This window comes from Montipora capricornis, chromosome 4, assembly GCF_036669925.1.
Source record: "Montipora capricornis isolate CH-2021 chromosome 4, ASM3666992v2, whole genome shotgun sequence".
Taxonomy (NCBI): Eukaryota; Metazoa; Cnidaria; class Anthozoa; order Scleractinia; family Acroporidae; genus Montipora; species Montipora capricornis.
In genome coordinates this window covers 37,436,551-37,449,050 of record NC_090886.1, presented here as the reverse complement: position 1 = coordinate 37,449,050, position 12,500 = coordinate 37,436,551, and the positions used below count along the sequence as shown (strand labels likewise).

The 12,500-nt window shown below is 39.8% G+C and overlaps 2 protein-coding genes and 1 pseudogene across 6 annotated transcripts in view; 2 read left to right on the top strand and 1 right to left on the bottom strand.

Moving 5' to 3' along the window:
• LOC138046899 (lysophosphatidic acid receptor 1-A-like) overlaps positions 1 to 12,500 on the top strand; it is a 390,671-nt gene that overhangs the window by 251,253 nt on the left and 126,918 nt on the right. The window lies entirely within an intron of this gene.
• The window catches only part of LOC138046896 (histamine H2 receptor-like), a 128,520-nt gene that overhangs the window by 11,026 nt on the left and 104,994 nt on the right, over positions 1 to 12,500 (bottom strand). Inside the window, exon 1 of one of the 3 annotated variants that reach the window (XM_068893495.1) lies at positions 328 to 1,047. The exons of 1 other annotated variant lie outside the window; for it this stretch is intronic. The gene's annotated coding sequence lies outside the window, so the exon portion shown is untranslated. Of the gene's footprint in view, positions 1 to 327; positions 1,048 to 12,500 lie in introns of those variants that run through there. One more of the 3 variants, XM_068893496.1, reaches the window with a different exon arrangement.
• LOC138046646 (uncharacterized) overlaps positions 1 to 12,500 on the top strand; it is a 203,584-nt pseudogene that overhangs the window by 138,714 nt on the left and 52,370 nt on the right.

Here is a 12,500-nt window from a genome sequence, read left to right as displayed (position 1 = left end):
TTCACCGTTTGTTACCACTTATAACCCGGCTACACCGAATCTTTAAAAGATTCTCATGAAACACTGGCACATCATCCAACAGCAACCTAGACTTGCGCATATCTTTAAAAAGCAACCGATTGTATCTTACAGGAAGGAAAAATCGCTCAAGGACGTTTTTAGTCCGCGCAAAACTTCCTTTAATCACGCCGCAATCATAAAAAAAACTTGTAAACAAAGAAGCATTTTCAAAAGGTTTGCTCAAACCAGAAGGAAATTTGCATATGATCTTCTGCTAGCAACACACTCAACTGAGCAAACAAAACTAGCCCCTGATCATTTACTAACCGCTCCTTCGTTTTCACTTCGAACCTTTCTGTTGATCATTTATAGCGATGTAGAAGCTGAGGACTCGTAGACCGTATCAACACTTGATCATAACGCTCCTCGGAGTTAATTCCTACTTGCCAGCGTAAGTGCTGGTCCTCTCGAGGGCATCTCTACGCTTCAACAAGACAAAGGATTTTTATCCAACGTCACTCTTGATCAACTCTCAACGCCCTACGGAACTACTAAACTCTTCGAAAAAAACTACATCACTCATCGCTCGAGTGATTTTCAATTTTCGAAATCACTACCAACAAGTTCCTCAAGCATATTTTCCGCGAATGGAATAAATGTGCGTCACCTTCACACCTCAACAGGATCGAAATATCCTTTACGCCATTGGCCAGTTAGTATCCTCCAATCAGCTTCTTTATTTAACAACCAATCAGAAGCCTTACGCTGACATAAGTACGCTATATAAAGACACTTGATTTTATAGTCACGGCACTAGCTCTCCTTTTCAGCTCTTGTGAAAAAGCTACTCGCAACTGGCGAAGGATCCAACTGTTTGGTTCCGAAACCGGTATTGCACCTAAAACTTGACAAACAGCAGGAAAAGAATTTAGCTGCAGACAACCAGGCCATCAAAGCCCAGCAGCAGCTACTACAGAACCTGTACCCGAAACAGCACAGTTTCCAGGCCTCCAGAAATCAGGCTGCCAACAAAGTCAGGCCTAGGCCTAAAACTGAGAAAACACACAATACTCAACAACCTTATAACTTCACTTCCATGCAGGCTCAATTATCTGAGCTACAGAAAATATTTTGTAAACTAAGCGAATCAGTGAATGTAAATAAAAACAGAGTTGAACCGTAGGTATTCAAGGGACCTCGCCTTTCATCTCTTGGAATTCTCGATTCACAAACCCACTTTAAGCCCACTGAAACTTCTCAGTATACACACTTCTCATCCTGCCACCCTTTCAATACCAAAAAGGGTTTTACCAAAGGAGAAGCATCACGTCTGTTAAGAACTAACTCGGTTAAGGAGAATTTTTACAGACACAAACGAGGCTTTGAAGAAAGACTCTGTGACAGAGGCTATCCCACAACGCTCGTTCATAAAATCCTGACTGAAGTTCAGTTCTCCAACAGAACAGAGGCTCTTCGTAACAAAACAAAGAACACGAACGAAATTTCACCGTTTGTTACCACTTATAACCCGGCTACACCGAATCTAAAAAGATTCTCATGAAACACTAGCACATCATCCAACAGCAACCTAGACTTGCACATATCTTTAAACAGCCACCGATTGTATCTTACAGGAAGGAAAAATCACTCAAGGACGTTTTTAGTCCGCGCAAAACTTCCTTTAATCACGTCGCAATCATAAAAAAACTTGTAAACAAAGAAGCATTTTCAAAAGGTTTACTCTTAAACCAGAAGGAAATTTGCATATGATCTTCTGCTAGCAACACACTCAACTGAGCAAACAAAACTAGCACCTTGTCATTTACTAACCGCTCCTTCGTTTTCACTTCGAACCTTTCAGTTGATCATTTATAGCGATATAGAAGCTGAGGACTCGTAGACTTTATTTAGCACTACACAAGCCCGAGTTTCAATGTGAAAGTTTATTGTGGACGCGTCAGTCAGTCACAAACAAATCCTGATTACATTCTAATTATGAAACCCCAAAAACTTAAGAAAGATAACAGTACTGTCGCCCTTCATGTTAACTTGGCGGTGACCATTTACAATCTTTTGTCCTCGCCGGGTTCACAAATGAGTTTGAATAAATTAATCAAAACTTTTGAATCGCTGTCTTTTAGAAAAAGGGTTTGGTTTGTGCATGATCAGGGCCAAAACAGCGAACGAAAACATAAAACAAACTTTCATAACCATCTCCATATATCAACTATGATTTACGAACGTCTTTCCTTTTTTTCTCTTTTAGCTGAAGGATCCATAGCAGGAACAATTGGATCCAGAAGAAATAGCTGTTCGTCTGCAGCGCTTTGTCCGGGTAAGAAATATATGTTATGTGCCAGCTGGGAGGTCCGACGCCGCAGACCGAGGGCAGCTTTTTCAAGACTTCGGTCACAGTTTTTCGCTATACGGACCGACCCTTAGCGACTTACAAACTGAACGTTTCAAAGAGAAATATATTTATTTGAATTCTATTTCCACGCCTCTTGCCTAAAAAAAAAATCTGTTTTGAAACACTTACTTCTGTATGTAAACGGATTCGGTGTCAAAAAATGGAAATTTAAGGTCATTACACAAGCTCACGCAACCAGGGCTAGGATTCCGCCCGGGTTGGCGGGATAGAAAAATTCCGCCCGCTCCCAGAGCCAATCAGATTGAAGGATTCGCAGAATTCCGCCAGCTTGCGCAAAAAAATAAATAAATAATAAAAAATATAAAATAAACAAAAAAATAACCGCATGTTACTGCCCTTGGCCTTTAGACTACAATACTAGTTCTTCTCCGACTGAATCGTAATGTTCTGCCTCTTTTTCTTTGATTGAACGGCTTCCACCGTTCCCTCTTATACTCTAACCTTTGAGAAAGACTCTTTGCATGTCATATCTTCTCTATAACAATCAGTTTCATTTTCCAGATCTCCGACAACTGTTTGAAAAGGTTGGCCTTGCAAAGTACTTTAGCATCTTCCAAGAACAAGAGGTACGTTTACTTCCTTCGCCAGCGATCAAACGTTCGCTGAGTTTCCAGCTCATATCCTGTGGCATCATTATATGTCATTTTCAACCATCACAAAACATGATGCTCAATAGTTGCACCGTGAGCCAATGAGTGGAAAAATTCACCCACCCCACCCAGGCCTTTTGATTGTGATTCCCCTGATCCCCTCTCCTCCTCCCGGCATAAATTTCAGTTATTCTTTAGCATGAGTGAAGTTTCCCTTAAATACTGTTTTGTTTTGTGAAGATGAGCTTATCAACCCTCATTTTAGAGTAAGAATTCGTCTCGAAAAAGCAATTGTTAAAGAGCTCGCAATTGTAGAAAACGTGTGGTAATAAATGCTAAGGACAAAAGGTTGATAACGTTGCCGCATTAATAAATAAGGGAGATTCCACTTTTGGCCAGTTGAAGGGAATTTTAAATCCGATGCTTTATATTGTAGAACGTGCTCCCGCACTGGAGTGCAGTTCATATATTGTCAGCTTAATAATTCAGTATTAAATCTAAGTTGTATTTTCTTTTTAAGGTTGACTTTCCGACTTTCATGACGCTAACGGACAATGACCTTAAGGAAATGGGTATTTGTGCATCTGGCGCTCGAAAGAAAATGCTTATCACAATTCAAGGTCCGTAGAATTTTAAATACTACAAGCTTACATGCTAGTTAAAACGCTTTGTTGGTAAAAGACGCGAACAGTTGAGTCCTAATAGCTTTTATGGTCTTTGAAAGCCAAGGAACTGGGACGAAATCCAGGGCAATCGATTGTCTCCGTTCGCGCAATCGGCGTTAGTCATATTCGATTTTCTCCACCATTCAAAAGCAAGGCAAAAACAGTTATCGGATTTTGACGTGCGTAGAAGTTTACCTTTGGTGTTGTCCGTTAATCAGTCAACTAATTGGTCTGACAGGAAGCACTCGTAAGCTGTTTTTTATTTATTGTTCTTTTAGCTGAAAATTCCAGAATGGATGGAACTGAGTCGAGAAGAAGTAGCTCTCCGTCTTTTGCTCATTGCTCAGGTGTGTAGTAATGTTTGCAAGTGTTTCCGGCCGTTAAGAGCGTATGAAGTTTATGAAATGTTGCACTTGATGATATCGTGAGAGGTTTAGCGTGAGGACATTTGCCCTTACAACTCAGTGCAGCCTATCGGTCCATTGGCCCGTTCCTGGTTTAGAAGAGAGCGGGGCCCAATGAAACGAATCAGGTTTCAGTTTGTTTAGTTCGTGTCACAGTTTATCCTCATCCAACGATAAACTTTAGGCCATTTTACATTTGTTGCACAGCACCCTGCCTGTCACTTGAATGGTAGCGAAGCTGCCACTAGGCTTTTCACAGTTTCATTTACGTAAAAGCAAAAAGATTCTAAATCAAAGCACAGTCAGCGATAGCCTCCTTTCCATTCTTAGGCTCGTTAACTCAGCCTCAACTGCGTATGTCAAGGGATTTGTCAAGGGAAGTACTATTTCAGTATGCGGTCACTGGTTTCTGAAAACATAAGTTTTTGAGTCAAATGAATTTTCGATCTGCAGTTGATAAGAACAGTGATTTTTTCCTCCTCTTCATGGCTCCTTGACACACCCCAAAGCATTTACGAGAAAAGAAGGCTTTACGACCTGTTCTATTTTGCTAGATCTCCGAGAACTTTTAGAAAAAGTTGGCCTCGCAAAGTCATCTTCCAAGAACAAGAGGTAAGTGGACTTTGTTTGAGAAATTACAGACTTCTGTTTTGTCGGTTTTGTCAGCCTTTTTATTGGTAGCAACCATAACTGAGGCCGTCCGATTGGTGAAGCCGGCAAGAGAAGGGGGACTTCATAAACAGCGAGAGGCGACCTGAATGTAACGCAGCACCTCACAAGTAACACGAGAGACGCAAAATTTAATTCTAATTCTGAAAGAATCGTTGAAGAAATAATTGTGAAGGCATTGGCATCACGGAAAAGGCCAAGCAGAGGCATTGACCATTGAGTTATCGAAAATATAGAAGACGTAATACAAAGAGGGGTCGCAACAGCGACATTTTCTACCAACCTCTCTCTCACACACACACGAACACACACAAAGAGAAACGACAGCAACATTTGTCCGCCTTAGTTAAGAGCCGCACCGGTTGCGCTCTTTAATTTATACTGAGGAAGACCTCGTAACTTGTTTCTTATTTTGATGACCTTGGTCAATAGCTGGATTTGTCATTTGCCATTGCCTGCTTTTACCCTGCTAAATTCCCTCAGTTGTAGAGTTTGTTAAACTGGTTTTTTTAATTTAAAAACATATGCTGTCATTTCTCAAGGTTGACCTGCCGACTTTTTTGACTCTGACGGACAAAGATCTCAAGGAACTTGGAATTAGTACCTTTGGCATAAGAAAGAAAATCCTTTTGATGATCCAAGGTAAACGGAATTTCGTGTTTATTTCAGTTATTTGATATATTTTATAATTTATATTCACACTCAGGCAACCTACCCTTTAGAACGCGGGTTCGTTTATCGAGACTGTTGTGGTTTTATTTAACTGCAATTTGTGATTGGCCAGAATAACTTGAATTCGCGTCGTTTTCTCAACTAATTAGAAACAAAGCCCGAACGACACCTATTGGGTTACTCCCGAGCTGATTTGCGCATTGTTGAGAACACTCGCCTTGGCTCTATTGCCAATCGTGGCGTCATTGTGCGCTGAGTTTCGCTACTCTGTTCCTAGTCGTTTTTTTTATCCGGGTACTCCATGTTAGTATTTCTAAAATCAACACTGACCTTCAATTCCTTTTTTTTGGGTGTAGGTTCGTTGGTTATCGGTTTTACAAAAGGGGAAATTCCACTAAAAATTTGGCATTTTGTGTAAATTTGTTTTCTCAAATCCCATATATAGGGATATTGTATTTTAATTTTTTGCTCGGTCTCTCAAAAATCGAGCCGTTTGTGAGCTCCTTCGTCTTGGTTTTGAGTTTTATTTGTTGTTTTCGCCCCTGCTTTTCGTTTCTACCTGAACTTCATTTAACGTGTAATACAATTCAATACAGTACATACATAACTGACCGCTCCCCATAGGGGCTTTTCAGGGCCAATGAAATACAATTAACGAAACGCAACAGAACAACAATTGTTAAGAATCCCGACTGGCCGGAGGCAAACCAGTCGGCTATTTACAAGTGCAGCTGGTACAAGTGCAGCTGGTGAGTTGAACCAGGGACTAACAGGAACAAAGTCAACGTGTGATCAGAGCGGGTCTTGAACCCGGGATCTCCGGAACTGAAGGCAACCACCCTAACCACTGGGCCACACACGCTGGGCCACACTTCCTCTTTAGTGTAGAGATCCATTATTGAATTTTAATCTAGATTTTTAACTTGTTATATTTAACTGCACATATTTTTGTAGGATAATAAACAATTCTTCCACGAGCGCGCGTTGGATATGAGATGGTAAATAACCAAAGAGGCGCATAGTGCCGAGTTGGCTATAACCAGTCTCATACTCAATAAGAGCGAGTGGAATGATTGTTCTATTAATTTTTTTCAAATTCTAAACTTGTCAGAAGTTTTGTTGTGGGAAATTTTGCATTCCGCATCCATTTTTCAGCTTGGCAACACTCGACTCAATCACTTTCCATATTAGGTCATACGGTGTATGAGCTGATAACCGAGATTGAGTGAACCAATCCGCAATCTAGAAACGCATGCAATATCCGAGGTCAAAAATTTAACAAATGAGATAATCATTAATGCAGATGATGATGATGATGGTTATTGACCAACCGCACAACGGTGTCTCAGTTGGTTGAGCATCGGGCTGCCATGCGGTAGGTCGTGAGTTCGATTCCGGCCGTGCCAACGCTTATTTTAAGGACGGTGCCTACTAATTCAAAGGTATTTTTGCGCGGTTTACTGGCTATGCGGGAAAAGTAGATCTTAACAAGTGTTATTGAAATCCAAAGAGAAAATTGGGGGTAACCACGCATTTTTCGAAGATAATTAATCAACAACATTTGTAAAAAGCTTCAAAATACAAAGCAACGTATGACGTTCTTTTCCAAATTCAAGCTCAATTATCTCTGAAAAGTGCGTGGTTACCCCCAATTTTCTTTTTGGATACCATAAGCACTTGATAAGTTCTGCTTTCTCTGCATAGTTTTGAGCCGCGCAAAAATATCCCTGTGTTACTAAGCACCGCCGATGGGAAATCCGATTATCTGGAGATACGCAGAACGTATGCGCAATAAAAATAGTAGGCACCGTCCTTAACACCAACTGGTCTTAAAATAACTGAGGACCAAGTGCCGCCTTTGTAATAACATCCACAAATGGTTAGACTTTCAAGTTTTCTCGGACAAGGACTGTAAACCGTAGGCACCGTCTCAAAACCCACGCACTGTTCGTAAAGAGTAGGGCATGGAGCTCCCGGTGTTGTGGTCAGGCCTCATTTCATTCATTTATGTGCTGGGGGAGATCGCTAATGGAATGATAGCGGCTGCCAGCGGCGCCTGTATATGCTGATGTCCGATCTCACCCATAGATCACTTGCTTGTAAAGCGTATTTGAATATGAAAATGGAGAATGCGCTTTCTAAATTAATTACCCTAACAGTATCTAAGGACTGAATATGTTTATTTATTCATTAGCATTATTATTATTATTGTTATTATTATTACTACTACTAGTTATTATTATTATTATTATTATTACTACTATTAATTATTAACGTTTTCTTAAGGATTTACTGCTTTGAGTCAAAAGCAATTGCTGAGCATCTCTTCTTAATCAACTTCGCCTTCATCACAGCCTTAAATGGTCCTTGCCACCTCGCTCCCGTTGTCCTCTTCTCACATATATGCAACAGTTTATTTGATTTGCTTAAAATTGGTTAAAAAGACATTCTTTCTGTTAAGTAGGGTACCCCGACTTACTTACTAACTTATAGTTTCAGTCGCCACAGGATTACAGACCATTTCTTTACCAAAAGAAATTGATCAACGATCGAGATAAAAACTATAGCATTTTTCTGTCGGTTTTCCTCGCAATTATATTTCACCTGAGTATGCAACATATCGAAAATACATTAAAAATTAGGCAATAGAAATTCTCACCTGTCATCAGAGCTTTAGATATTAATCAAGGAAAGCTAGTAATTTGCAGCATTTCTTTTAGGTCTTTGTTTTTACATGGTATTTAAAATGCTTTGTTGATATCTCAAGCGTATCCTGGAGGAACTTACGAGGGGTTTTGATGCGAATATTTTTTGCTTTACGGTATAGAATTCTCTCTTCTAACTTGAGTAAAAAGCAGCGATAGATATCTGCAGTTTAGAAGTATTTTGACAGAAAAAAGCTACAAGGTCAGGCCCCAGTTTTTCAAACAATGGATAGCGATATCCACCGGATAAATCACCATTCAGTGAATGAGTAATAGCAAAACTAATAGCGCTATCCAATGAATAGGGATTTAACCGGTGGATAGTGTTATCCACGTTTTGAACAACTGGGGCCTGGTGTGTAAATTTGGTGGGTTATTTCTCGGGAACTAAGCGATAGGTAATTTTTGCTTCATCACCTCCGTGAGTTGAGACTAAAAATAACAGATCTATCATTACTTTCCTTTTTTTTTAAGTCTACCGGCATTTCCGAGTCTTCATTACACGATCGTGATCCTTGTCTCTGTAACCGCTTGCAGACTGAAGATGGTGTTGTCGAGGGACAACCCCACTCCCTACCCCCTCGTTTTTTGATTGGCCTAGACCTATCTCGCACGCTTTTCATTATGGTTGTAAAAGTTTCGCGATAACAGCACCATCTACCGCCTGCAAGCAGGCTAGTGTCACTGGGGATTAGTAGCAAGCCACCTATACCTGCCTTTTTACTCTTGTAAAAATGAAATGTATTTCTTGCAGATTTAAAGAAGAATCCAAATGTAGAGGCCACACAATCGGGCCCAGTCTGTTCAGCCCGTACCAGTCCTCCTCAAGTCCTGTTCTCAGACACCAACACTTTCAATCCACTTCCGTTTTATCGACGACATCCCTACGGCATAGCAAGCAAAAGTGGCAGATGGTGATGTAATACTGTTAGTGATGTTATGCAGTTGACTGAAGCGACTCAACTTCCCTCCAGTGTTTTTCCCTGTGGCATTCCAGATTGTATTTTCCGTAGTGAGACATATTTGTCGGCCGACTTTTTACTTTGGCGGTGTGGTTGTCAGAGTAACATAAAACAATTTTTTTATAGAGCATGCGTATAAAAAAATTGCTCAGGTTAAGCCTTGCGCAGATGTTAGCTTCTTGATTTGCACGCTTCCGTTTCAAATTCACTACGTCAAAAAAAAAAAAAAAAAAAACGCTTAAAGGGAAACTGTCACGAGAAGCGCATGCGCTAGCGTCTTGTCCACGGGAGAGGGCCATGGTGGACAAAGGAGAAACTCCGGCGAATATACGTGACTCACGCGTGAATCCATGATGGCGGCTAGAATTTCCCGTGGGCTCGAGAGCAAACAAACTCGAGCATGCGCAGCTCATGACAGTGCCCCTTTAATAAGGCGCGTGTGTCTTCAGTTTTACATTAGTTTCTGCCGTTCATAAGCATCGTAATGCCTTTATTGTCTTCTCCGAAAGTGGGGAAACCACGTTTTGCACTCGTACTAAAAAATTAGCCGGTGTTTGCCGCAGGGAAGAAAGGTGTGCATCGCTGGCGTCGACTTAAGTGTAGTTAAAAATCACTTGTCGGAAAGTATAAGCCGCTTCGGAAAATAACATAATGCTCTTTGTTTGTCCCCCCCAAATTTTGCATGAGTATTGTTTTTGTTTTCTCTTGGGACCATTGTAAGTCCCAAGAGAAACTGGAAACAATGCTTATGCAAAATATTGGGGGACAGACAAAGAGCATTATGGTATTTTCCGAAGTGGCTTATTGTAAAACTCTTTTATTCCGATCAGAGATAATAAATTAACAGGAAAGAAACTATCAGTTATATTCAGAGTATTCTCTTTTGGGATTTAGGATAATTCCAATTTCTTCAGAAGTAAGTTGTAAATATTAGGACTTGATGAGACGTACAATGTAGAAATTGGTCCCACATTCATTTTGTACCTGAGTTTTCGTGTCTTAAATTAAGCACGCGAAGTATTACTTAACGCATTCATTTTTCTCTTTTAATGGTATTGATGAGAGATAAACAGTATCTTTCCCTTAGTTATCGAAGATGAATGAATCAATTAATTCATAAGCTTAAAACTGTGCACCAGGGTCAAGCTGATCGAAGCATTTTGATCTCTATCCTTGTTTTAAGTAGAATAAAAACGAGCAAGTTGCCACTAGGCTTAGATACAATATTTTCTTAAAACAACGCTCAAAGTTTTTTACGGAATTTCTCAATAATAAGACTTCAAGGTTCTTTTGAAAACCATTAAGACATTGTACACATTTTTATAAATTTAAAATAAATCTAGGTTAAAATACAGTTTCTTACCAAAACTGCAAATATGCTAAAGAACACATCATTTGCGGTCGTTCAACATAAGCCAGCTCGGCTATGTTCAAATTTGCCAACCTGACCGAACAAGGACGATTCTTTGTTACAACAGCCAATGCACCTCTGGTTGGCAAGTTAAAAACAATGGTTGACGTGGCGATAAATATCGCTATTTAGTCAGATTCCAGAATACCGGTTCAATAATTTGCATATGAAGAACGTCTCCGTCATACGGTTCGTTTTGGATACGATAGCGCTGCAAGCGGGTATTTTGAAATAGCTCCCGCTATTTGTCGTTAACTGTACCAAATTTCTTTTCTTATCTTTCTCGAAATTTTCCAGCATACTTTTCGGTGTCTGAAGTTCTCACAAAAAAATTCTATCTAAGCCTAGCTGTCACGGTAAATATTCCGTTTTAGCACGGACATTTTCCGTACTACACGAGTCAGCCCTTTTATTTATCTTGCAGATCCATATAGTCAAAGCATAGCATTATGACCAAAATATATCTATTCAATTCCTGCATGCTTGCTCGTATGAAGAGACCGTTTGGTAGAGATTTGCAGTTCATTAATCAAAGTTATAAAGTATAATGAAAAAGAGAGATACAATTTAACTGGTTAAAGGCGTCGCCTCTGATGCATATTAATTTTGTAAAAATTTGAAAAAGTTTTATATTCATACATATATCGAGAAGGGAGTTTCTCAGTACGAATTTGTAATCGTCCAAGGTTTTAAGGCGTCCTGAAGCATAAAAAAATGAATGTTCATCGTGACCTAACTAATTTTGACCGAGACAAAATGATTGTGCGACTACTGGAAGATAATTCAGACTACTTTTGTAGAGAAACCAGGCTGTTCCTTTAACTTCAACTCTTCTCGTGCATGATAACGGTTTCGCAATTTCGGAGTTGGAGTGTAGCGATCCTAGTGTACGGGGAATTCTCCCTAGGAGCCTCTATTGCTCATCCGCTCCATTCCATGCATAAGAACACAAATGTTGTTACTTGGCAAATAAAGCAGACGTAGACTGTCAAGTTTCAATGAAAGGGAAACAGGATAGAAATTGAAGAGATTTATTAATCGATGGTGACTCGGGGATATTCGGAAAAAGGCCGAGCACTCCTTCGCAGGACTATCACTGAACTAAATAAATAAATCTCTTCATTTCACTGATTCACCGGGTTTAACATATAACATCTCTTTCAGTATAATAGCGAGGATAGGAATTATTACAGGCCAGGAGCCCAAAAAAAGCCAAAAAAACGACAAAAAAAAAAAAAACAAAGGCAGTTGCGGTTTGCAGACGCCAGGACGTCAAGTTAGCTCTTGTGAATGGTCGTTCAATGATCATCGGGCTCCTGCAGGAGTCTCATTCAGAGAAAATTCAATCTAAAATTAAATCGGTCTGTAAAAACGCCTTGACTGGAATAAAGGGCTGTTGTTCGCTCCTGGTCCTGGTCTCATGTACAGGCTAATTGCCTTAACTGCTTGAGATTACCCTGTTTCCAAAATTCCAAAACTTAGCTTTTGTGGATGTTCTCCATGTATTTCATGTATGTCTTGAGTTTTGCCTAAAAGTTAGGACATATTTTCACTAAGAATAGAGTTTTATACACACGTTTTTAAAAGCGTCCTTTGCCTTCCTTCAGCCTGGTCTCCTCCAGGAAGAAAAAAAATGAACGCAAATTTTCCTGACCGCAGAAATTAGACAAGATGATGATTGCAATAAATCTGGCGCAACATCGTCATATTGCCAAAAATACGATGATATGACAGTTTGTAAATGTTTTTACACTAGTGAATTTATGAATGATTGTACCGACTTGCATGTTTCAGGAAGCGCATGTTAATAGTATTTAAACAAGGTAGTGAAGAAAAATGTCTAGCTTCTCTAGTAATAATCGGAGGTTACAATAGATCAAAAAATTAATTAAATAAAATATCGATTCTTTCCAGTATAGGTCGTGTTCTATTGGAATAAACTTTCTTTAAGCGCGGTTATTCCTGGGAATAGTTACTACCAGGCCTCTCTA